Below are 26534 nucleotides of genomic sequence, written 5' to 3' on the forward strand. Positions count from 1 at the left end.
CATGCAACTTACATGGTATGTGTTAGGTTGTAGCCTACCTTTATGGAGGTACTGGCTAAAGATGTCTAGATCATAAGTTGTTTTCAAACTTCTGTGTTGCACAACTGTTGCCCAGCATATGTATAGCCAAATTATATCAGCTGAAATACCAGATATATTTAAATTAAACAAGAGAGAAGCGAGGAATGATCCATGTAATAAGCCATTATACAATGCTTCTATTTAGACACTGTTATTCTTTGTAGTAACAGCAAATGTGTTTCCAACTAATATGTTGTCAAATAGTTTCATTGCCCATTTCCATGGAGTAAGTTGTAATGACTCAAGGCAAATATCTAGAGCCATGAAGCATAAGCAGTCAGATAATTCCAAAGATCCCCTAGCTAAAATGGAATTTGTCAGAAGAATTGAATGCCAGTGAGATTCTGTAATTTTGCAAGTCAAAGCGTGGAATCTCAGGAGTCTGAATGTGGCAAGGAAGCTAGAAAAACTGGAAAGGAAATTTGACTGCTCAATCTGGATGTAGTTGGGGCGAGTGAAGTGAAATAGGAAGAAAATAAGCTATTTTGGTTAGATGAATTTGTCATGAATAGAACTGTAGGGCAGAGAATGAGCCACTGTGAATGCTGTAGTCCCATGACAGAACACCATGTAATGGTGCACACAACAAACATGGTTAAGTGTAAAACACAACTTATTATAACAGGTACACAAGCCACATAGAGGTGCACAATAACAGTCTGGTAACATATATATCAAGGTAAAAGTGACTGAGTTAGAGCTGGCTGGGCCCACCTTTAAAAGCTGTCAGCTGGCCAGGAGAATGCATGGATGAGAAACTGTGTGTGCATCCACAAGTGGCAGCCTCTGATGGTCATCAAACTTCCAGCTGTGTCTGCCAACTTGTGTGGTGCACATTGTGCCTGCACACTCATCTCGGTTGTGGATCTACGAGGTGCATTCAAGTTCTAAGGCCTCCTATTCTTTTTCTCCAGACTGGAAAGAGATAGAAACATGTGCAGTGTTTTAAAATGAGGTCGCGTTCATTGTCAATATGTCCCAGAGATATCAGCACCGTGCGGCAGATGGAATTTTACTGCCAGCGACGAGAATGAGAACTGTTTTAAATACTTAAAATGGCGACGTTTTCCTTACTTGAACAGCGTGCAATCATTCGTTTTCTGAATTTGCGTGGTGTGAAACCAATTGAAATTCATCGAAAGTTGAAGGAGACATGTGGTGATGGAGTTATGGATGTGTCAAAAGTGCGTTCATGGGTGCGACAGTTTAATGAAGGCAGAACATCGTGTGACAACAAACCAAAACAACCTCGGGCTCGCACAAGCCGGTCCGACGACATGATCGAGAAAGTGGAGAGAATTGTTTTGGGGGATCGCCGAATGACTGTTGAACAGATCGCATCCAGAGTTGGCATTTCTGTGGGTTCTGTGCACACAATCCTGCATGACGACCTGAAAATGCGAAAAGTGTCATCCAGGTGGGTGCCACGAATGCTGACGGAGGACCACATGGCTGCACGTGTGGCATGTTGCCAAGCAATGTTGACGCACAACGACAGCATGAATGGGACTTTCTTTTCATCAGTTGTGACAATGGATGAGACGTGGATGCCATTTTTCAATCCAGAAACAAGTCAGCTCAATGGAAGCACACAGATTCACCGCCACCAAAAAAATTTCGGGTAACCGCCAGTGCTGAAAAAATGGTGGTGTCCATGTTCTGGGACAGCGAGGGCATAATCCTTAGCCATTGCATTCGAAAGGGCACTACGATAACAGTTGCATCCTACTAAAATGTTTTGAAGAACAATTTCCTTCCTTTCTGCACTGCAACAAAAACGTCCGGGAAGGGCTGCGCATGTGCTGTTTCACCAAGACAACACACCCGCACATCGAGCTAACGTTGCGCAACAGTTTCTTTGTGATAACAACTTTGAATTGATTCTTCATGCTCCCTACTCACCTGACCTGTCTCCTAGTGAGTTTTGGCTTTTTCCAACAATGAAAGACACTCTTCGTGGCCGCACATTCACCAGCCGTCCTGCTATTGCCTCAGCGATTTTCCAGTCATCAAAACAGACTCCTAAAGAAGCCTTCGCTGCTGCCATGGAATCATGGTGTCAGCGTTGTGAAAAATGTGTACGTGTGCAGGGAAATTACGTCGAGAAGTAACGCCAGTTTCATCAATTTCGGGTGAGTAGTTAATTAGAAAAAAAATCGGAGGCCTTTGAACTTTGAATGCACCTCGTATGTGGGTCATTTCTGTTATGATGATGAACAGACTGAAGTTTAAGAGAATTTCCCAGAACTATAGGTGGTGAAGTAAGTTTGGTACTGTGAAGAATGTGGTGTGTTTGAAGTTCTCTGAGGCAGTAAATAGTGTGGTAATGAATACTGCAATTGGCAGGTCAGTTGAAGGGGAACAGACTTACAGAAGTTGGACAGACAAATTGAAGTATGCACGAGGTAACAGTGAAAAAATATGGTGTTAAGAAAGATGTGAAGTGTAAAAAATGTGCAGTAAAAGACAGGAAGACATCAATATAAGTCAATTCTGTGTGAAATATGTAAGAAAGCTTAGAGGCCGAAATGAAATGACTGCATAAAAAACGTGAAGAAGTCAGAAATGATGTCATTATTGCTACATCTGTTCAGCATGTAAAACAGTCAAAGCAACCTTTGGTGAAAAAAAACTAAAGGAACAAGCATTAAGAGTGCGAAAGTAATTCCACTGTTAAACTCAGAGGAGCGAGTTGATAGGTGGAAAGAGTAGATTAAAGCATCTATGTGTGCTAGGATTGTCAGGTGTGATGATCGGAGAAGTTAGAAAACGTAGGAGATCCAATGTTATAGTAAGAGTTAAACAAATTTTTGGGAGTCTTCCAATCAAATAATGCTGGAGGCACATGTAACATTCCTTTGTAAGGCTAAAATCACAAGAGGAGGGAGTGGCGGTGCTGAAAGGGGACAGGGAATTGTAAGTTTGGAATGCAGAATTGTACAGAAGTCTGTTAGATACTGTGGGAAATCCAGAAATGAAAAGTATCAGTGTTTGAGATGTGGTTCTACAGAGGACTGTTAAAAATTCAGTGGACTGATGTTATAAGGAATAAGGAGTTTCACCACAGAAACATAGACAAGAAGGAACAAACTGATAGACAGTATGTTCACAGAGGTGGAGATTGGAATATATCCAGAAAATAATTGGGTGTGTTATACTCTGTGATTAAGTTGTTGGGAAAGGAGAGGAATTCGTGGTGGGCTACATCAAATGACTCAGAAAACTGTTGAATGTCACTATTCCCTGTGAACTCTCATGAATCATGTACAACAAATTTTGTAAGAGAAGACTTGTTGTGTAAAGCTTTTGCTAAAATACCTAACACCTTAATCAGTTGTCTAAAAGATAATCAAGGGAGAATACCACATGTTATTCTTATGTCTTCCTATTGTACAATTAAGTTTTGCTTATGGTATCTAATTCTCTCAGAATCACCAGCTTCAATAAAAGTACATGCTGCTACACTTATTTCACACTTTATAAACTGTCTAAAAGACACTATCCACTCTGTTCAACTAATGTTTCAAATCCTTTGCCCTCTATGACAATTAAAATTCATTTGCAAACCTAAATTGATCTTGTTCATCTTCTTCTTGCTTGTTATCCTCTTCGTGCAATCTATAGCTGTGTAAACTGTAGTAACCACAACCAACAGCGGAAATGCCTTGGGCTGTGGATCGCAGCCGCCAGGTGGGGAAGCCGCCGGCGGTGGAGCATGCACCACCGGGTAAACACAGGACGAGTCAGATGACAGACCAACGGCAACTGACAACGACCGACCACGACCGACTATGAGTGACACAACAAGGAAGAGATAAATAACAGAGGCTTGTGGAAACCACACCAAACACCAAACGTAAATCAACTCCGAACCAGGGCCAGGCAAATAACAACAACGAGCAACGACCGGAACGCAGTACTGCCGAGATAGAAATGAAATCCAGAGCGAGTACCAGACTGGCTGGACTAGGGCAGATTGGGTCCCTATATACGAAACCAGAGGGAGCGGCTATTGGCTGCTGTCTGCACATGGCTTAGTGGTGGCGCCCTTGCTGTGCGAGAGCCGCTGTGTGGGATACCCGCCGTGGAGGCGGATCCCTCTATGGGCTGACCATGTCCATTTGTTCTGCCATGTGTTCGACTTCCGTGGCGGAAGGTACTACATAAACCATTCTATGAGAGTCCAACATCTTTTCCTCATAACTTTCTTTAATTAGCCAAGCATCTAACTATGGAACATCCACATGAATGTCAGAGATCCTTGTTTTTCTTCTTGTTAGGAGTTAACCTATCTCATTACCTTTAGGCGCCTTTGCTTTGCAAATTGAGAAGTTTTGTTCTAATTTTTTGGTGTCTTAAAAATTTGTCCTTTGTTTCTGACTTGTAGTTGGCTGATCAAAACTTTTAGAAATCATGATATTACTGGGACATAAGTTTGATTATAGGTTTAAGACCTGAATAATCATTTGACACTTGCACATATTTTAAAGTGCAAAGTGCACTAATGTAGCTTGTGGGGAACAGACCATACTTGCCTGTCTTGATTCTCCATAATCAGGACTGCAATCCCGGCTTGATTATGTATGTACTCTTCTGTATCTACTTAACCTCTAAACTGAAATATATTTTGTACTATCCACCATGAGGAAATCAAATGAAGTATAAAATGGTGATTTGTATGGAAGACACCTGCGGAATGAACTACTCATCAAACCAAATTATTTGAGAAAGGAACTTCTTGACCAGGTTAGATATATTATGAAGATAGGCGCATCCTACTGCTAATGTCTGCACACAATAAAAAACAGCTTCTTTTGCTGACCTCTCAAACTGACCAGGCAGACCCAATGTCAGTTCGCGTCTTCAAATGGGTTCGGTAGCCCATGTCTCACACCAGCTGATCTACCACCTGTGTTTAGCTTTCAGTGACGGCACGATGATCACTAAACCTTAGATTACTATGAGTGCCTGTTGCATCTAGTGGGTGATTTGACTGTGTACAGCATCTAAGAACCACAGTTGGAAACAAAATTCTCTACAGTGCAAGGTATAGTTGGATAAGTCTCTTCCCTCTTTCCTCTTCCCTCTGCCTTACCATATATGTTGATGTTTGGCAAATTCTGTGCTAGTTCTATATTATAATTATTGACTCCACCTTTAGTATCATGTCATATCTTGTTGTTCTGGGGTACAATTCCTACAGAGCACTTTTACACAGCCATACCACCAACAGTTTACCCACCAATAAGTTTGTTAGTTGTTATTAGACTCCTCAATGTTTTTTAAGCTTGTTAATTGACTGTGAGCTGCTAAAATAAAAGCATTTGTATCTCATGCTCATCATCTCTTCCTTGAGCAACTGAGGAGAGATGACCGCTCCAAATTCTGCAAGGCTGTTGTGGCTGATAGATGCAGAGTGGCAGGTTCTTAGCCCCCCCCCCCCCTCCGCCGCGGCCCCTTTTTTCACAGCTGCCACTGCTCCTTCACCTCACACCAGAATAGATTTTCCTAGTAACAACTGAGACATGCAACTAAATAAAATTAAAACAGTCAATATTAACATATTGCATAACACAATATGTTCTTTATCTGCAATGGAATTACAAGATAAGAAATTTAAATTCCATTTGAATCACATTTCAGTTAAATGTTTTGTCTTTTTTTTTTTTTTTTTCTTTTAACCCATCAACTGTATTACAGATGAACTACTTAAAATTTTCAGAATTGTTTATTGTATATCTGAAATAATTGAGATGTTTTATTTTTATAACAAATAAATTTACAACTAAGTAATATAAAACTAGTAAAAAGTAGCATTACACAGAATGTGTCTTTGTCTTACAGGAATTGGGAGGAGCCCCACAGAGAGAAGTAAACGTGGTCGTCCACTGTCTAGGTAATGACAAAATTCTCATTTGTTGATTGTAAATAGTTTTATGATAGATATTCAGAGATATGTTATGGTTTTTAAAAAAAATTACTACTCAGACTGAAATTTTTTTGTGGGTTTCCCCTTAGTGTTAAATACCTGTGCCTACTGAAGCTCTGTTAAATGTCCCCACAATGAATATTCCACTCTTCAGTTGAGTGTTATCCAATATGAAACCTGCTGGCAGGTTAAAACTATGTGGTGGTGCATTGGGACATGAACCTTTACCTGTTTTGGGCATGTTCTGTACCAGCTGAGATACCCAAGAAAAGTCATGACTCATCTTCAAACTTTACTTTTGAACATACACTCTCTCTCTCTCTCTCTCTCTCTCTCTCTCTCTCTCTCTCTCTCTCTCTCTCTCTCTCTCTTCACCGTCTCTCTTCATAGTGTTAAAGTAAATGTCTTTCAGAAACACTTTCATCTGTTTCTGATCATATTTTAACTATTTTACATAGGTTTCTTCTTATACAGAATCTTATTTGTGCAGGTGAGGGTGCTGACACACACACTAAAAGAATGTGGCGAGGGCAGCACCAGGATAAGAGGATTATCTGTAGAGGTATGACATAGATTATTAAAATATCATTAAAATAATGCAAAGTAATTTGGCCACATTGTCAGTTGTTTCAAGCAGAAAGATATCGTTAAACTGTCAAACTCTGAAAGCACACAGAATAGTACTGTGATATTAGTATCTGTTTGATAACATAAGCCTGCATGTAATGTTTCTATTTAACAATAGTAAAGTTCCATGCACTATCAGAAATAATGGCTTCTTGCTTGCCAACATTAGAAATGTAATTTTCAATAAGTTATTAGATTGGCAGTGCACTAGAGGCACTTTTCAAGATATGTAATTCAATATGTATTTGGAAAATAGGTTGCGTATTGTAACATGTTTTAACACCTGCATGACCCCAGGGAATGGAGCCACATAATGTTAATGGCAAGAGTTTGCAGGGGTTTCTTGGTAATGATTGGGTGTAGCTCACCATTGGAGCCATAGTTTGAAGCTTCCTTATTTTGACATAGATGTCATCTCTAGATAATATATTGTACTCTCCTTTGAAGGTAAGGAAAATAGCAATAGTCAATGATTTTCCAAACACATTTAGCCACTTTAGGATCCCCAATGCTCTGTGGGTGTGCAAGATTAAATTCTCCAGTCTGTCCGCTGGAATGCAATCACACCAGTTATCATACCATTCACACTATGTGAAATGGCAATAAAATAATAAATTATTGTGAAGCATATAATATCTAACTAGTGCCTCAAGTCAGTTTAGTGTAAATTGTGTTCTGATTTCTCTCCAACTGGATTCTCTGTCTTGGAATTACACACGTCACTGAAGATGTGTAATGCAGATGATAAATGTTGTCTTGACTCAGTAAGACCTCGTATGTCATATTTTGTTCCTTAGATCCCAAGTTACTGGAAATTCCTTCTTGCACACACAATAATACCTCAACTACTTCACTGTTCTCCCCCTTTATGTAAACTATTTCAAAATTGTATTCTTGAATTGAAATGATCATGCATGAAGTAATTTACAATCAAGAAAAAAGCTTAAAGGTTGATAGTATACTATGATGCGATTACCAACAAAACAGTGATGGAAGTTCCTAAAAGTGCACACAGTTGTGAGAACTTCCAATTCAGTGGCTGTGTAGGCTCATTAGCAGAGAGTATTGCACAGTGTGTTCATCTGCCATCAATACCTCTGATTTGAAAGAGACAAGCTCCCAATCTGGTACATGAAGCATGAGTTGTCAAACAAAAATCCTGAGACATATCTAGAAGGCACAACTATTGTGTATTCTCTAGTACATCTTTGATCTTCCTGAAAGTAGATTGGCATACTTCTGATGAAATGTATAGGTTTGTATATTAAGTTTAGTAATGGTTCTGCATTTAATAATTAATCTGGAATGAAATGATTACAGAAGTTTCCTAAATCTAAAGATACGTTTAATTGTCTCTTTCTCTGGGATACAGGGAAGCTATGAACAGGTTGTATTTTCGTTTCATCAGTTAGGACATCCTGGGACATAATAATGTGCCCAAGAAATTTATTCCCTCTTTACCATATTTGAATTTTTTTTTCAAATTGCCCGTAACATCTTACTACTGAAATTAATTTCTCTACCATCTCCATGTGCTCTTCCAAAGTTTGTGTGGCAGCCAACAAATTGTCCACAAATTAAATAATTCTTTCCAGTAATTCAGGGCCTAATACATAGTCTAGTGCTGGTATAAACACACCACCACTCATGTTGAGAATAAATGGTGTCATTCTAAACAGTAGCTGTGACCTACAAAAATTAAGAACAGGTTGCTTTAGAGAGGGTCCATCTAGTAGTATCTGCCAGTATGGCTCACTCAAATTGATGTAAATTACGTACATGATCCCTTGGATCCACTGTGTTTGTTGATCTAAATTTTCTGGTTGGATTCTCACAGGATTATTATTTTATTAATTTCACTCACTACAATACCAACCTAAGACTTTTCCCAGCTTTAGCTACAGCTAACAGTGAGCTACAATATTGGCTTTTTGATGGCTGAATCATTTTCCAGTCTGTCATAATGTTCATCTTTATCTCTTTTGCCACAGTTGCCTATTTCAAATAAGGAATGGACATAGAGATAGACAGAATGGTTCATAAGATAGAATGCTTTTTCTTCAAATACTTTAGTTCATTTCACTAAAATATTAACTAGAGCTGTTCTCTGAATTTTATTCAGATACTGAGATTCTCAGTACATAGGATCAATTTGCTGTTCAGTATCCAATTCAGTTAATATTGTGGTATGCTGGTGTGATAATTTGGTAGTATCTATGTTGATTAACTGTGATTTGATCCCTGGAAATATTTTTCATGGGCTAGACTGCTCTCAGTGACATCAGATTCTGCTTTACATTTGTTAACATAATTTATCATTCCCCATGTAGAGATCTACTATTGCCTTCTTTTCATGTACGAAATGAATACCTATTAGACAGTCCATGATTAATGCCTTCACTATGTGCAACATGTCCGTCATTACTACATTTACTACCACTAATAAAACACAGGTCTGTCAGTTAATTATCTGAGATTGTGCACTGCACCTATCATTACTATGATCCTACAACAATTGATCAGCAAATTGGGCATGACATGATTTTTGACATGATTTTTCAAACAGGCCTTGGGAAATATATATACCTGCCTGCCACACAATTTGTGATAAACTGACAGTTTATGTTGTCATTGGATGGATAAAAAACTACTCAACAAGAGGTGGCAGGAGAAACACACACACACACACACACACACACACACACACACACACACAAAGTTTTACTTATGCATGACTTTGGAGCTAGTGGCTTCTTCTTCTGGGAGAAGGGTTGAAGAAAGAAGAGGGGTGGAGGGAAAGGAACTGGAGAGGTTTAGGAAAAGGGGTTGAGTTCAGAAAATATGCCCAGAACCCAGGGTCAGAGAAGAATTAGTGGGCAGGAAAAGAAGGAAAGACGGAAAGACGGATTGTTGGGAAAGGCACGGAAAGAGATTTGAAAACCTGAGAACTTCAAGGTGGAAGACAGGGTAGCATGCAAGGCACATTTCACTGCTAAAACGCCATGCATGATTTAATAAGAGTGAAGATCTGAATGCATCGTATATAATAGAGATGGGAGGAGACGGCAAAAATACACAGGTCAGAAAACGAAAGATGTAGGAAACTAAAACAGAGTTTGGGAAGGATTAGTTCCTGTGCAGAAATGCTAAGATGGAAGATATTTATATAAATTAAGGCCAGGTGGATGCCAAGGACAGAGAACATTTTGTAGCTCTAGTCCCCACCTGCAGAGTACTGAGAAACTGGTGTCTGGTGGAACAGTTGAAATAGAACAAGTGGTGAAATGTGCTCTGAGGTCATAACTGTCATGTTGCAGAGTATGCTCTGCAACAGGATACTGTGTGTTACTGGTACACACTTTCTGCCTATGTCCATTCACCCTGTAAACTTAGTGCTATTCATGCTGATGTAAAAGGCCAAACATTGTTTACGTTACAACTGATATGACATGTAGCTCTTCATGGGGGGATGTCCCTTTGATAGTGTGTTTTGCCAGTTACAGTGCTGGTATAAGTGGTGGCAGGAGGGTGCATAGCGAAAGAGTTGCAACAGGGACTGTCACAGTGGTAGGAGGCACAGGGTACAGAGATGAGTGCAGCAAGAGCATAGAGTCTTACAAAAGTATTGCAGAAATTGAGAGTACAGTGAAAAGCTATTCTAGGTATGGTGGCCAATATCTCAGACAGACTGGATTTCATTTCAGAGCGTCGTTTTAGGAAGTCATGGCTTTGTTGAAGTAGCTGATTTCTACTTTCCAGACCAGGATAATACTGGGTGACAAGTGATGTGCTCCAAAGTTGGTTTTGGAGCAATTACCAGTACCAGGATTGGATGTGATGGTCTGGGAAACCTGCTTTTGAACTAGGCTGGTGGGGTGAGAATGATGGTATAAAGTGTGTGCATCTGAACAAATACATTTGCTTCGAAAGTCAAGGCTGTATGGAAGGGAACATTTGACATGGAAAAGATGGCAACTGTCAACATGTAAGGACTGTTGTTTGTTAGTGGGTTTAATATGGACAGACATCTGTAGCTGGCGTTCAGTGAGGATGAGATAAACATCAAGGAAAGAGGCATGGGATTCAGAATAAGACCATGGGAAATGTAATTGGGAGAAGGTATTTAGAGATACCAAGAATTTTAACAGGTCAGCTTCTGTATGAGTCCATATGGCAAAGATGCCATCAATGTATCTAAACCGACGTAGGGCCTGGATACTTATGGATTCCAGGGAAGTCCCATTCAAGCAGGTCATGAAAACTTTGGCAGATGAGGAGGTATCATGGCTGCTGTGACCATACCCCTGATCTGATTGTACGTCTACCCCTCAGAGGTGAAGTAGTGGCTGGTAAGTATAAAATTAATTATGGTAAGCAAGAAGCATGTCATAGGTTTTGAATCAGGTGGACACTGACTGAGGAAATGTCCAGGAGCAGGAAGACCATGCTCATGGGAAGGTTGGTCTAGAGGGAAGTGGCATCAACAGTGACTAGCAAGATGTATGGTGGGAGTGGCATAGATTTCAGATGAACTACAAAATGATTGATATCTTTAATATAGAAGGGAAGTCTTTGTACTATGGGTTGCAGCTATTGGTCAATTAAGGCAAATATACATTCGGTGGGTGCTTTGAAGGCAGCAACTGCAGGATGGCCAGGACAAATGGTTTTGTGGATTTAAGGAAGAAGGTAAAATGTGGGAGTGTGTGGTTTGGGTGGTGCAAAAAGTTCTATGGATTGGAGTATTAGTCCTTGTTACGGGTGTGAGGTTTTAAGGAGGGACTACAGATCAATACGAATAACAGAAATAGAATCTCGATAGTAGATGCTGTATGTTGAAGTGTCAGACAGCTGGCATAGACCTTCACTAACATACTCCTGACAGTCAAGTACCACAGTGGTAGATACTTTGTCTGCTGGGAGGATAATGGTGGAGTCCTCAGCTTTTAGAGAACACAGCCTGGAGCTCTGTAGAAGATAGGTTAGGGTCATGTTCTAGAAAACTGAGGAAGGATTGTGAAACAATACTGGATGTGAAGAATTCTTGAAAGGCTGGTAAGGGATGATTTTGAGGTAGTGGTAGTGGATCAAGTTAAGTTCATGGTCAGAACTATTTAAGACAGGCTTCAATGTTGTTAGCTTTTGGAAAGGTTTTTGGATTGGGTTGGAAAGTGATATTTCTAGTTGACATTCTGTGTGAAGGAAATTAAGACCTTCACCAAAGCAGCATGATTAAATGCAGATTTAGGTCTGAAAGTGAGAGCCTTAGATAATACATATAACTCAGAATGGGAGAGTGCTTTAGGCGAAACGCTGAGAATACTGTTTTGGCTGGTTCTTGTGATTGAGTTATTATTGATTGAGGAGGCAGTGATAAAGGCTGTGGTATGTTAAGGGGAGACAGGTGTGAGCCATCTTCTTTATGCCAGCAATGCAAATTTCCAAGATATACAGGTATCATTTCTGAACAAACTATTAAACATAGAACTGTTGCGGCCACATGTAGTAAGCATTGCTTCACACAGTGGAGAATGGCAAAACAGAGGCACACCGGCGACTGAGGTATTGTTAAGTAAGCAGGCACAGATAGCCTTGCTGGCAGCAGCAGTCTACCAACAGACTGATGCAAGGATGCACACAGACCGAAAACCGAGCGAAGCCTGGAGATTGCTGAGTAAGGGGAAGTGAGGCCAGCACGCTAAGTTACACTGCAATATACTGTGAGAATAATAACAAAAAGCTACCACCAAGGGTAAAAAAGGTCCTCCTGCCGGATATAAATAGTGGAGCGCAGGCAGCGACAGACAGAAGCCATTGGGAACCAGTTCGGATCTGAGGACGGATGTAGTCCATGTCTGAATGTTCACTCTTCACAGGTGACGATTCTGGAAGTCTGTTCCAGCTCACAGGAGTCATCTGCCCACTGTCAGATGTCAACATCAGCTAAGGAGGTTGGCCCGAGTTCGATCGGCACCATGGCTGACTAACTACAGCGAGAAGCCGACTTAAGTACAAGAAGAGTGAAACATCTAAGAGTTTGTGGTTCGAGCGGCTCCTGGGTGACCAGTATTTGATTCCGATGCACCAGTGCAGGTTTATTGTATCCATTGGACCCTCCCATTGACCACGAAACACAGAAATCGCATCGGAATTGCGGGGAACCGGGCGGTGAAGAATTCATCTCAATCACAGGGCATCTTGGCTTCAGCAGAGCACTGATGGCCTGAGGCCTCTGAGTGCAATCAGCGGCGCATGTTCCGTGCATTGTCAGACAATCTACACAGCAGCAGCCAGGCGGAGGGATCTGCAGGGCTGGGCAGTCACGATGAGGGAGAAATTGTAAAGAAAGTTCAATAAATAATTGTAAAACTCCATGCCGTCTCAGTCTTTGGCACAGCCACTGTGTCTGCTGCTAACAAGTACTGCAGAAGTCATAACAAGTGGCGCCGTAGGCATAGTAAGTTGTCAGATGCACCCTCACCACGACTTTGACTAGCACCATGCAGAGGAACCAAGAAACACCGAATAGGGTGAGACCAGAAACTGCCTTTTCTGTATGTTTTCTGTGTAGCTAGACATGTCGAGGATAGTGTTAAGGGATTTGTGTGTGTAATTTGAAAGGCCTACGAGTCCTGTAGGCTTGCCGCAGTTTCGTGGGAATGATAGTCACATTAACTTAGTACCATCTAAATGTGTAGTGTGTGGATTAACAGGTCAAGTCTCTCCTTGCGATAAATTTGTCTTTTCCAGTGTGGCAGATTGTTCAGTGGCTAATTTGAGACCTTCCTTCTCGGGTAAAACATCAGAGGACATGAATGTTTTCGTTTAAGGTGTACGTAGTACGGCTAGACTGTGTGGCTGGTCGGATGAAATGTGTTTGCAAATGATGAGGTTATGGTTAGTAGGTGATGCAAAGACTTATGTGGCATACTACAAAGGGTTAAGGATGCTACTATGTTCACAGAGTTGGCTGAGGGATTATTGAAAAGGTTTAAGAAACCAAACAGTGGCAGATCTTTTAGAGAAAAATTGGGGAGGATAATGCAAAAAATGGGTGAAACAGTAGAAAAATTTTCAGACAGAATTAGGAGAATGAATGCGCACACGTATGAGTTAATGCAATATGTGAATGCATATGAAGTTGTATTGAAAGAAGCAGAGAATAGAGCTTTAGATGCATTTTTGCAAGGGGTCTTGCCAGATTTTTCATGCCGGATACGGATGGAAAATCCAAATGACTTAGTAGCAGCATTACGCATAGCTACACATTTGCAGGAAGTGGATAGCGCCACTAGAAGTCGCAATGACAAGAAAATGTTTTAGTCTTCCAAAGAGTGTTACTGTTGTGGGAAGCAAGGTCATTTTAAGGGACAATGTTGGGAACCGCAGTGTCTCAATTGTCAGAAAATAGGGCATAAGGCACAGCAGTGTAAAGCCAAGAAATGGGTTAATGATACAGCAGGTAAAAAACTGATAAACCGAGAAGGGAGTGTTCCTGCTGTCGAGAGGCATTCCCAGTAAGATGAGGTACTCAGAGAGTGCACAAAGAGGTGGATTGTAGTTAGATTGTTTGGATAAATGGTAAGTGGTGAAGAGTTTTAGTGGATACTAGAGCGCATGTAGCAGTTGTCAGTGTAGACCTCATGGACAAGAAAGTATTGCGTGCAGTAGGTGATAAAAAATTTGATGCACTTGGGACAGCACCGCTCAAGTTTAAGATAGGGAATGTGTGATTCCAGGAGCAAATGGACATGCTGTAAACTGTGGAACAGGGATTTTCAGTGAAACTTGGGTTGGACTTTCTGTTTAAACATCATGCCAAAATTGACCTTTTGCAACATACGCTGGAACTGGATGGGAATTGGTTCTCAATGGGTACAGCCGTAGCAAATGTTTCAGAAATGCAAGGTGCACCAAAAGCTAAGGTGATACCAACTAAACTGCATACAAGTGCATTAAAGTTGATTTGGCGTGACAAAGTATGAACAGCTACAAGGAAGTTGATCTGGGTACCAACGGATGTCGATGAGCCACAGCAGGGGTTATTCTTGGTAGAGCCACTACTGAGTAATGAGGTTTTAGATGAAAAATATTGCTTTATTCGTAGTAGTGTATCACGGGTAAAGGGCATAAACAAGCAGTTTATGGTTCCGGTGAGTTTAGATAATTTCGGGCGGGATGATGTTGATCTGCCAAAGGGATTGGTAAGAGCCACAGTAGGGTTATTGGATGAAGAGGACATCAATAGTTCGAGGCTAGACTATAATGTAAAGCAAACCGTCAGTACATCTGCACTTCGTGACAAGGTAAATCATTTGAGAGGAAATGATCATTCGGGTATGGAAGCATCATTACTAAAGTATAAAGCATTGTTTGAAGCACAGGGTACTTTACATGCTACACCGATAACACAGAATAATATTCCGATAGGGAATCACGCTCCGGTGTATCGTAAGCCATACAGACTACCAAAACAATTACAACCAGTAGTAGGGCAATTAATAGAGTAACAACTGGAAGATGGGATAATCCAGCACAGTAATAGTCCTTGGTCTAATATTGTGGTCCTAGTTCCAAAGAAGACACCGGACAGTTTGAAAAAATTTCGCTTTTGTTGTGATTAAAGACATTTGAATGAATGAACGGACGGTGGCGGACGTATATCTGATTCAGAATATCACAGAAACGTTAGACAACCTAGGGCAGTGAAATTTTTCTCCACTATGGATTTGCGAAGCAGTTATCACCAGATTGAAGTATGTTGGAGGACAGGTCAAAAACAGCATTTGCAACACTTTGTGGTCACTTTGAGTATAAAAGAATGCAGTTTGGACTAAAAAAACGCTCCAACAACATTTCAGAGGTTGAAACCAAAATAATGCATGGTGTATCTGCATGACATTACAGTTTTTTCGAGAGATATAGAGTAGCATGTGGAATGGTTAGAGGTAGTGTTTAAAAGATTAGAGGCAGTACGGCTAACACTAAGTTTGGACAAATTCCATTTTGCGCAAGCACAAGTAAGTTACCTTGGGCATGTTATCAGTCAGGAGGGGGTACAGATGGATCCTTGTCTCACTTCTGCAGTAAGAGATTTTCTTGCTCCGCAAACGGTTAAACAACTACAATCGTATATTAGTCTTGCGAGCTATTATCAAAAATTTGTACAGGGGTTTGCAGAAATAGCGAGGCCACTTAGTAAGTTGCTAAGAAAAGGTGTCCCCTTCCAGTGGACGTCAGAGTGGGAGAAAGCATTTCAAGAGTTGAAACGGATACCGACATCAGATCCAGTTTTGAAGTTTCCAGACTATTCGAAGGAGTTTATACTACAATGTGACACGTGTAATAATGCTCTTGCGGTTGTACTTGGGCAAGAAATTGATGGCGAAGAACATCCGATTGTGTTCCCATCTCGTCAACTTAACAAGGCGGAACTAAATTACTCCACAACGGAGGAGGAATTATTAGTGGTAATATACGGGATTTTGTACTTAAAATGTTATCTGTACGGTAGAAGGTTTAAGGCTGTGACAGATCATTGAGATCTGAAATGGTTATTAGGTCTGAAAGACCCAGCGAGTAGGCTAGTGAGATGGGCGCTGAAACTCAGTGAGTTAGATTATGGGGTAATACATAAGCCAGGTGTGAAACATGCCAATGCTGACGCATTGAGCAGGAATGTGGCAGTATTACAAGTAACAGGGGTGACTGAAGACGAGTGGAAAAGGGCACAATCCGTGGATAGTGATTGCCAATTGTTCAGAAAGCAACTGCAGTTCCTAGTACAGGACGGGTTACTTTGCAGGTCGACAAATTGCGGCCCGCGCGTCGTCGTACCAGCAGTGTTAAGATCTGAAGCTTTGCAACAGGCGCATGACCATTTTCTTTCAGGACATGGTGGGAGAAGAGCTACAGATAGGCGGATAGCAGAGAAGCTTTTGTGGAGGACACGACATCAAGATGTGGACGAGTATGTCAGGAATTGTGTGCCATGCACACAGCGTGCAGACTCGAGCCATCAAAAGATTCAGCTTCAAAGATTACCAGAAGCAGAAAGACCTTTCCGACAAATCAGAATTGATGTATTAGGCTCATTTAATAGGAGTGCAGCAGGGAATAAGTATGTGTTAACAGTGATTGACCACTTTTCTAGGTATTTAGTCATGGTCGCATTACCAGATCAGAAAGCAAGTATGGTGGCACAAGCTTTAATTAATAATTGGTTACTCAGGTATGGGATACCTCAGCCCTTAATCTCCGATCAAGGTACTAATTTCACGTCTGATCTGAAGAAGCAACTGTGTAAGTTACTGAAGGTAAAGAAACTATGGACTAGTCCATTCCATCTATAAGCAAACGGATGAACGGAGAGAGTGCATCGCACAATCGCTAAGATGTTGAGTCACTATGTAAATAGTCAACACACCAACTGGGATGTGTACTTGCCATTTGTAACCAGTCCATATAATAGTATGTACATACGCCAACAGGATTGTCGCTGTACGAAGTGGTGTACAGGCGGAAGATGCCATCACCTTTTGACATGCTTCATCCAAGGCTGGGAGCGGAGGGCGAGCATGTAAGGCAATTTGCGAAAAACATTAAAGAAGTATGGCAGAGAGTTACACGAGATAACACAAAAGAATGGATGGAAGGTACAACAAGGAAGTTGCCACAGTACAGAGTAGGCCAATAGGTGCTACCAGCTAATCCGTGTGTTCCAAAAGGGAGAACCAAGAAGTTCAATAACAAGTTCCAGGGACTGTACCAGGTAGTGTAAATGAAATCACCTGTCAATGTAAAATTACAATTGCGTACCAAGACAATGGTGGTTCATGTTAGTAGAGTTAAGCCGTTCCTGGGAGTAGTCGATCCGTGTGTATGTACTTCTCATTCTGGCAGAAAGTGAAAAGAGGTGCCAGAAGCAGACAGTAAACTAGGTATTAAGTATAAGTTCCATTCAAGGGATGTGTAGTTAGCAGTAATTATCATGTGTGTATTATTTTTGTGCACAGACTAGGGTTATTTTATTGGTATTAAGGAGTAGTGATAGGAGTTTTTTTTTCTTCCCTCTCCATTCTGTTGTTGATGCAGGAGGGGGTAAAAGTGGATAGCATGGGGCGTAGTCCTCTGGCAGCTGACAAAAGCTGGCCAGGTACAGGATATTCCGTTGTGAAGTGGGATGATGTTCGGGAAACAACCGGATGTGGTCCTCATGAGTTAAGAGTGGACGCTTCAGTTGGCACTCAATATCCTGCAGGTAAGGAACGAGATGTGGCAGCTACAGGAGGTGGTATCGAGTGTGGAAACAGTTGCATCTAAGAATGGAATATTACGGGACATGCAAGAAGAGTACAAGGCTTTGTATAGGTCGTGTAAGAAAATAAGGGAACAACTGTGCCAAGTCATGAGCATGATTCCAGGGAGGAGAAAGAGAGTAAAAAGGGGATGGTTGAATGCAGGTGGGAAGTTGCTGAAAATAATTTTTGGAACAGCAGATAGAGACTATATTGAGGGTTTGAACAATTCTTTAACAGTTACTCGCGACAGGGAGGAAAGCATAGGGAAGTTAGTGGATATACACACAACAGAGATACGGGCATTAGGTACAGAGTTGTTGAATGCGACATGCATGGTGGGTTGGATGGCTACAGGGTTATGAGCATATATACAACAAACACGGAAATTATTGAATACGGATCTGGAACAGGTACAAATGCAATTGGATATAGTGGAAAGGAAGCTGGAAATGGCTAAATTGCTGCAGGAACTGGTTAACAGCATTGGTGATTCACGAGTGAGGATGGATGAATTGCAAGAGGCAGTACATCACGCATTGCACTGGCAGGTGAGTGTGACGTTGATGTCACCAGAAAAATTCAGACGGAGCCTGCAGCCGGCAGAGGGAGAGTTTCCAGAGGGGGTAGTGCACATAGTGCTGATAATTGAAGCGAGTATGTCACTTTTTTATCGTATGTCTAGGATTAAGGTAACAACGGATCTAGTTAAGATGTATATAGAGATTAGATTTTCAGTATCTAGTGTGGGGAGACAGTATCACTGTTACATAGTGCATCCTTTTCCAGTCAGATGGGAGCGCATGGGGAAGGGCGTACAGTTCAGGACACAGGAGGTTTTATTAATTTCTAAGGAGGGGGATACTCGTGCTACTATGTCGAGTTTGGACTTGAGTAGATGCCTAACTGAGTCAGTTTCCATTTGTCCATCACGGGTTGTTTTCACGGGCAAAGGGTCATCTGAGATCCAGTTATTTAGGGCAGAAGCAGAAGCTTGGTTGTGTCAGAGAATAATAGTGCTATGCAATGGATATCAGCCAAGTGTTATGACAATGGAAATTGGACAGCAAGCACGGAGATGGAATTACGGGACAGTGGTTTGCTAATCAACGGGACAAATTGTGAAATAGTAGGGGATTGTTTCAGCTTACCAGCGACAGTCACGGGAGTCACCAAGATTACAGATATGCATCTGACATTGTACTAGCCAGATGAGTCATTCAGTATTACTCCGGGAGAAAACTTGATGTATATTAACACCACCTTGGATGCTACACTATTGCAAACAATAGATAAACTAGTAGATTCGGGGAAAGGTCAAATTTCAATGCAGCAATTATTAAGGAATGTGGAGGAGTACGATACCAGGTGGAAATGTAGCATAGTGACCATTGATATATCAACCAGTACAATTACCGTGTTGAATTTATTTATTGGTGTGGTATATGTCTTATGAGGATTCAGCATGCTAATGCAAGACCGCTCCATGAGATTCCTGTAGACTGGATTACCAGTAGGACAAGAGTCACGGCAACCTGGATGTATATAGGAAATAAGTAGAATATAGGATAGAACTAGAGTTAATGTATAGGGTAAATACGGGGACGAATTTAATTTTTAGGAGGAGGCAGTATTGCAGCCACATGTAGTAAGTGTTGTTTCACACAGTGGAGAATGGCAAAACAGAGGCATGCCAGTGACTGAGGTGTTGCTAAGTAAGCAGGCACAGATAGCCTTGCTGGCAGCAGCAGTCTACCAACAGACTGATGCAAGGATCCACACAGACAGAGAGCCGAGTGAAGCCTGGAGAGTACTGAGTAAGGGGAAGTGAGGCCAGCACGCTAAGTTATGCTGCAATATACTGCAGGAGTAATAACAAAAAGCTACCACTGAGGATATAAAATGTCCTCCTGCCGGATATAAATAGTGGAGCGCAGGCAGCAACAGACAGAAGCCATTGGGAAGCAGTGCGGATCTGAGTACGTATGTGGTCCATGTCCGAATGTCCAGTCTTCATAGGTAATGATTCTGGAAGTCTGCTCCAGCTCGCAGGAGTCATCCGTTTGCTGCCAGATGTCAACTTCAGCTCAGGAGGTCGGCCCGAGTTCGATCGGCACCATGGCTGACTAACTACAGCGAAAACTTCCAGCAGGACCGGCCGCAGCGCGGTCTTGGTCACAGGCGCCACCGGGGACTGACACCCGGACTCAACGGCAACCCGGCCTCACGACGCGTGTTCCGTCCATGACGGGACCTCGCGGACATCGTGATTGACAGCTTCTCAGCCGCTGGTGCAGTGGGACGTCAGGCAGTGCCGAGTTCATCTCAACCACAGAGCATCGTGGCTTCAGCGGTGCGCTGGTGGTCTGAAGCCCCAGAGTGCGATCAGTGGTGCGTGTTGCATGCATTGTCTGACAATATACACAGCAGCAGCCAGGCGGAGGGATCCGCAGGGCTGGGCAGTGGTGACAAGGGAGAAATTGTAAAGAAAGTTCAATAAATAATTGTAAAAATCCACGCTGTCTCAGTGTTTGGCGCAGCCACTATCTGCTGCAACAAGTACGGCAGAAGTTGCAACAAGTAGCAGATGGCCATAACAGAACCTTGAAACCTTGTATGCATATTTTCAGTAACAATTGCTTTAATCTATGCAAACTCAGGCACATTGAATTTGTAGAGAACATTTGACATTTTTTTTTTCAAACTTTTGGTTATAAAATAGTGGTACCTACAGGATAAAAAAATGTAGCTTTGAGAAAACATTGTCTAAAGTTTTATTTATATATTATTTACAAATTTTCGTTACAGTACATAAATTAATATTTTCCTCCACCATATTCAGAATCATCTGAACTGTAGGTATCCTCCCATCTTTTATTATTGGCTCTCCTTTTTTTTCTCTCTTCTTTTCTGGAATTGAGAGCAGCTATGTCTGCTTTACGAATTCTTAAAAAATAGATATTACGCAATGCCAGTGTAGTGTTTGCCTCTGCATTTACTCCAAGTCTTTCCAGTACCTCAATTTTTCTTAATGTTCCACCATTAAAACAGCATCTAATACCCCAAATTTTAAATTTTCTTAGTGTACAAAGACCAATACCGTTGCAAATATTTCTGTTCTCACCCAAAGATACAACCACCAAACCCCTTGCAATGTGTTTGTGAACTGATAAATTCACTCAGTATCTTCAAGTCATTTATAATATTTCCACAATTTCCTCTGTTTTGAAGGTTTTTGTGTCAGTCAAACACAGAATTAAGTTTTACTTTCAACTTCATTTTTGATGCACTTACAGGGCTTGAAGTATGTGAAGGCAGACATTCTTCTTGTTTGCTGCTTTTATTACTTGTGTATTGATTTCCTCTGAATCTTGTCTTTGTTGAAAACTTCTTTATTCCTGGCATTTCCTTCGTAGAAATGAACCACAGCAGCAATTCACGTGTGTAAATAAACAGAACAAAGTGACCACTGTCTGTTGTCAAATCACATGTATTTGTCACCCTGATTACAGTCTGGAAAACTATTGAAATGTAAATCAAAGATACTAACATCACAAGGACATACCACAGGGTCATATGCACAAAATATTACAGTAACACGAAAATGTGTGTGACACTTGATGGACGACGACTTGGGAACCACATGGAGCCCACCGTTCATATTGTAATATTGATGATATCTCAGAAAATTGTCAGATTTGCATGATACAAAGATCATTTTACAAAGAAAACTACAAGGCATTTAAAATGACCATAAAAGAAATTTTGATTTTTTGAGCTGATTTTGCACATGTCTCCCCTTAAGGAGGTTGGCCAAGCTCAGTTTGTAGGGGAGTAGTGGTGGCTGATGGTGTCACTGCATAGGGAGCTGCGGAGAAACAGGAAAGGAAACATCACTGTTGTAGTTTAGGAGGAGGAGGGATTAGCTTTTTGCGATGAGGACTGGCATGCTGCTGCAGTCTGAAATTAGCTTGGTAGAAGGAAACAGGTAGGGCAGATAATTGCTGGAATTTGTAGAAGGAGAAAGTCTGGTGGAGTGGAAATTGGCAGATGAGACACATAGAACACAGATAAGCCAGGTAACTGCAAGAGATTGCTATATTTGAAACTGCAAAAGAGCCTAGTGTAGTCCAGGGTTACATCCAAAAACAGAGTTTCAATGTTAGGCCTGTTGGAGTAACACCAAGAGGTAAGCAGGTTTCAAGAAACAGTGTATGGGACCTTAGTTTTGATAGTGCATTATGAAAAGAATGGATGTAATGTGATTCATCATGGCAAGGGACGACAGTATGGAGTGTTGGAAATGGTGCAAGAGGAAAAAAAAAAATAAAGATAAAAAAAATAAAAAAAATAGAGAAGCAGAAGGTGAAAAAGATTGAAAAATGGAAGAAAAGCAAGGATTTTTTTTTAATCAGAAAAATTCATGCACAAATCATGAGAACAGGCAATAGTTAATAAGAGATAATGAGTTGAAGAGAATTTCTTGCCAGCAAAGTGGTCAATATGAAATACGAAAAAGGACAGCTCCTTTCTGTGGCAGCCCCTTCATGGGCTACTTGGAGGGGGCCTTCCTGGAATTCACAAGGTTTCAGCCCTTAGTTTGATTTAGATACATTGATGACATCTTTTCCTTATGGACTCATGGTGAGGCTGACACATTAAAATTCCTGCAATCTCTGAAGACCTCCTCCCAATTAAATGTCACATGATCCTATTCTGAATCCCATGCCACTTTCCTTGATGATCATCACATCCTCACCAAAGGCAAGCTACACACTTCTGTCCAAATTAAATCTACTAACAAACAACAGTACTAACATTTTTACGGTTGCTGATGGTTGCCATCCTTCCAATGTCAAATGTTCCCTCCCATACAATCTTGGTATTCAAGGCAAACATATTTGTTCTGATACAGATTCCTTGCAGCATTACCCCACTATTCTCACCTCAGCCTTGACTGGGTGTAATTACCCCACCAGCCTCGTTCAAAAGCCGGTTTCCCAGGCCATCACATCCAATCCTGGTACTGTGGATCACTGCAAAAGACAGCTTCGGAACACATCCCTTGTTACTCAGTGTTATCCTGGTCTTGGTGTAGTAATCATCTACTTCGACAAGGCAATGACTTCCTATAATCGTGCCCTGAAATGAGATACATTTTGTGAGATTTTGCCCACCACAGCAGTGAAATGAAATTATCGTGTGGCATTGATGCTTGGGAGGCCCCATCAGGGGAAGTTCAACCACTGAGTTGCACGTCTTATTTCATGTGATGCCACATTGGGTGACTTGATATAAAATGACTTTTATCTTAATAATAAGAATATTTATATACAGGGTGTTACAAAAATGTATGGCCAAACTTTCAGGAAACATTCCTCACACACAAATAAAGAAAAGATGTTATGTGGACATGTGTCAGGAAACGCTTAATTTCCATGTTAGAGCTCATTTTAGTTTCGTCAGTATGTACTGTACTTCCTCGAGTCACCGCCATGATTTCATACGGGATACTCTACCTGTGCTGCTAGAACATGTGCCTTTACAAGTACGACACAACATGTGGTTCATTCACGATGGAGCTCCTGCACATTTCAGTCGAAGTGTTCGTATACTTTTCAGCTTCTCAACAACAGATTCGGTGACCGATGGATTGGTAGAGGCGGACCAATTCCGTGGCCTCCATGCTCTCCTGTCCTCAACCCTCTTGACTTTCATTTATGGGGGAATTTGAAAGCTCTTGTCCATGCAACCCCAGTACCAAATGTAGAGACTCTTCGTGCTCTTATTGTGGACGGCTGTGATACAATACGCCATTCTCCAGGTCTGCATCAGTGCATCAGGGATTCCATGTGACAGAGGATGGATGCATGTATCCTCGCTAACGGAGGACATTTTGAACATTTCCTGTAACAAAGTGTTTGAAGTCACACTGGTACATTCTGTTGCTGTGTGTTTCCATTCCATGATAAATGTGATTTGAAGAGAAGTAATAAAATGAGCTCTAACATGGAAAGTAAGTGTTTCCGGACACATGTCCACATAACATATTTTCTTTCTTTGTGTGTGAGGATTGTTTCCTGAAAGTTTGGCCATACCTTTTTGTAACACCCTGTATGTGTTTAGATAGAGGGAGAGAGATTGATTTTTGATTGAGATTTTTACTTTAAGTTCTAACTGGTACCTGAATTTTGGTTGCTGCCTCCTTGAATGATCAGCTTCTGCACCAATTGGTGACATATTATAGTTTGGAGGAAGTTATTGTTCTTTAATGTTTAAAATATGGCTCTGTTAGTTACTCGGCCATATTGCGGATAGCTTTGAGCTCAAGTTTTTGTAGCTTTTCATATCTAAGGGACCACTGTTGTAAGTAAATAAGATAAAACAACAATCTGCTTTTCAAGATAAAAAGTGATTGCTTGGCACACAAACTTCCTTTGAACTACACGTCCTGCTACATCGAAATTGGTCAGTGGAGTTCAGCACCATACTGTTGTACAGGGACATAATCCAGTTACTGTAATTAAGAAATTATGAGAGGTTGTTACGTATTGAATGAAAACTATAGAGAATGCATTTCTTTTCCTGTGCTTTAGTGAACTTTTTACACTTACAATTCTGTTAATTGATAGATGGTGATGACAATGAAGTTCACCGCCTTTTCCAAAAACAAGATATTTCTATTCTTCACCTCCAGAAAATTTGTATACATAAATGTTTGATAACTCTTACACATACTTTACTCACTAAAATATCAATTTTCATTAAATGTAACAATACGTTCTGATCGGTGATCTAGGAACACGCCCTCTTTAAACAAGATACAAATTAACAGTCCTTTTTTTAATTTTTTTATTTATTTCTTTTTTATATTATTTAATAATAATTCAATTGTCCTTTTTTTAGAGGTTGTACTCAAATATTCACAACTACTATCATTGTGGGGACTGTGTACTACTTTTTGAGTAACATTTACGGTATTTACATACATTACTGAGCTTCTCAGAGTAAAATCAGGCACAAATTAGTTAAAAAAAAAAAAGGCAGTGAGGCACACACTAAATTACATTGTGTGTCAGTGATTATGAAATGATGATGACAACAACACAACACCAGTCCACAAGCAGAGAAAAGCTCCAACTTTGCATGATAGGCAAACATGTTACCACTCAGCCAAGCAGTCAGACAACTCCACAGTATTGTTGTCAGACCCGATGCTCCTTCTGTCCCCATCTCCCTATCCCATGGCTCCCACCCCTGTGCCTGTCCCTGCTGCAAGTTTCCCTATGCACCCCCTTACCACTGCCTATACCAGCCCTCGAGCTAATGTGGCCCTCCTTCCTTTCCAGGCTGCATACCTTCCCTTTCCGCATCCTTCCCCATCCCCCATCTTCGCCCCCCCCCCCTCACCTATGGCTCTTTCCTTCCCTTTCTCCCCCTCTGGGAGTATAGTTTGTGCCTACGTCCGGAGACGGACGCTCGAAACTGTTCCAAATTCCTTGCTTTCTACGCTTGCAAGTCCTCGTCCTTCCTCTGTCCTTCTCTTTTCCTTCCCTCTTCTCTTTGCCCTTTTCTCCGCTGCGGCGTTTGAGACCCCCTCTTCTTTCCTTTCCCTTTCTCTTTTTTCCTCCCTGTGTGTGTCTGAAGGCCGACCCACGCACTTCCATGCATAGCCGGTCACGGGGTAACGCGTAATTCCCCGCCCCGGGTAGACAGGTAGGACACGTACGTACCCCCTGGTAACGGCCAGGCCCAGGGTGGGGTGATTACCCGAGCTGATACCTTCCGAAAGTGCCGATTGGTCCCTCTGTCCGTTTGTCGGGAGGTGTGACCTGAGGTGTGAACAATCACCTAAGGCAGGTGTGCCCTCAGTGAGGGCCCCCACAAGGGAGGAGCGCGCCATCGGAGACGCCGGTAATCATGGGGGATTCTTCCGCAATGGTTTCCTCACCTTCCACTATGTCTGCTCACAAACGTAAGTTCACTGAGTCTCAGCCACAGACGGTTCTTCCATCGTTGCCACAGTTCCTTGTTGTTTCTCGGTCTGACGAAGGTCACGACTTCTCCACGGTCAACCCTTTCATTATTCAGAAAGGTGTCGACGCAATTGCAGGTCCTGTAAAGTCTTGTTCCAGATTACGGAATGGCACCCTGTTGTTAGAAACACACAGTGCCCTCCAGGCACAAAAATTGCTGCGTACTTCTCTGCTCCACACCTTCCCTGTCCGGGTGGAACCGCACCGTACCTTAAATTCCTTGCGTGGAGTCGTTTATACACGCTCCCTCGATGGATTGTCTGACGAAGAAATTCAGCACTAACTTCTGACCAGGGCGTAATGTCTGTTCATAGAGTTACGAAAAGGGTTGACACAAACATCGTTCCAACCCGCACTGTCTTCTTGACATTTGACAGAGTTCAACTCCCATCGAAAATCAAAGCAGGCTATGAGATAATTTCCGTTCGCCCTTACGTCCCAAACCCTACGTGTTGCTATCGCTGTCAGCGGTTCAATCACACCAGCCAGTCCTGTTCCAATCCGGTCAAATGTGTTACGTGTGGCAAGGATGCCCATGAGGGTGCTTGTCCACCTCCATCCCCT

The sequence above is a fragment of the Schistocerca nitens genome, chromosome 1 (assembly GCF_023898315.1).
Source record: "Schistocerca nitens isolate TAMUIC-IGC-003100 chromosome 1, iqSchNite1.1, whole genome shotgun sequence".
Classification (NCBI taxonomy): domain Eukaryota; kingdom Metazoa; phylum Arthropoda; class Insecta; order Orthoptera; family Acrididae; genus Schistocerca; species Schistocerca nitens.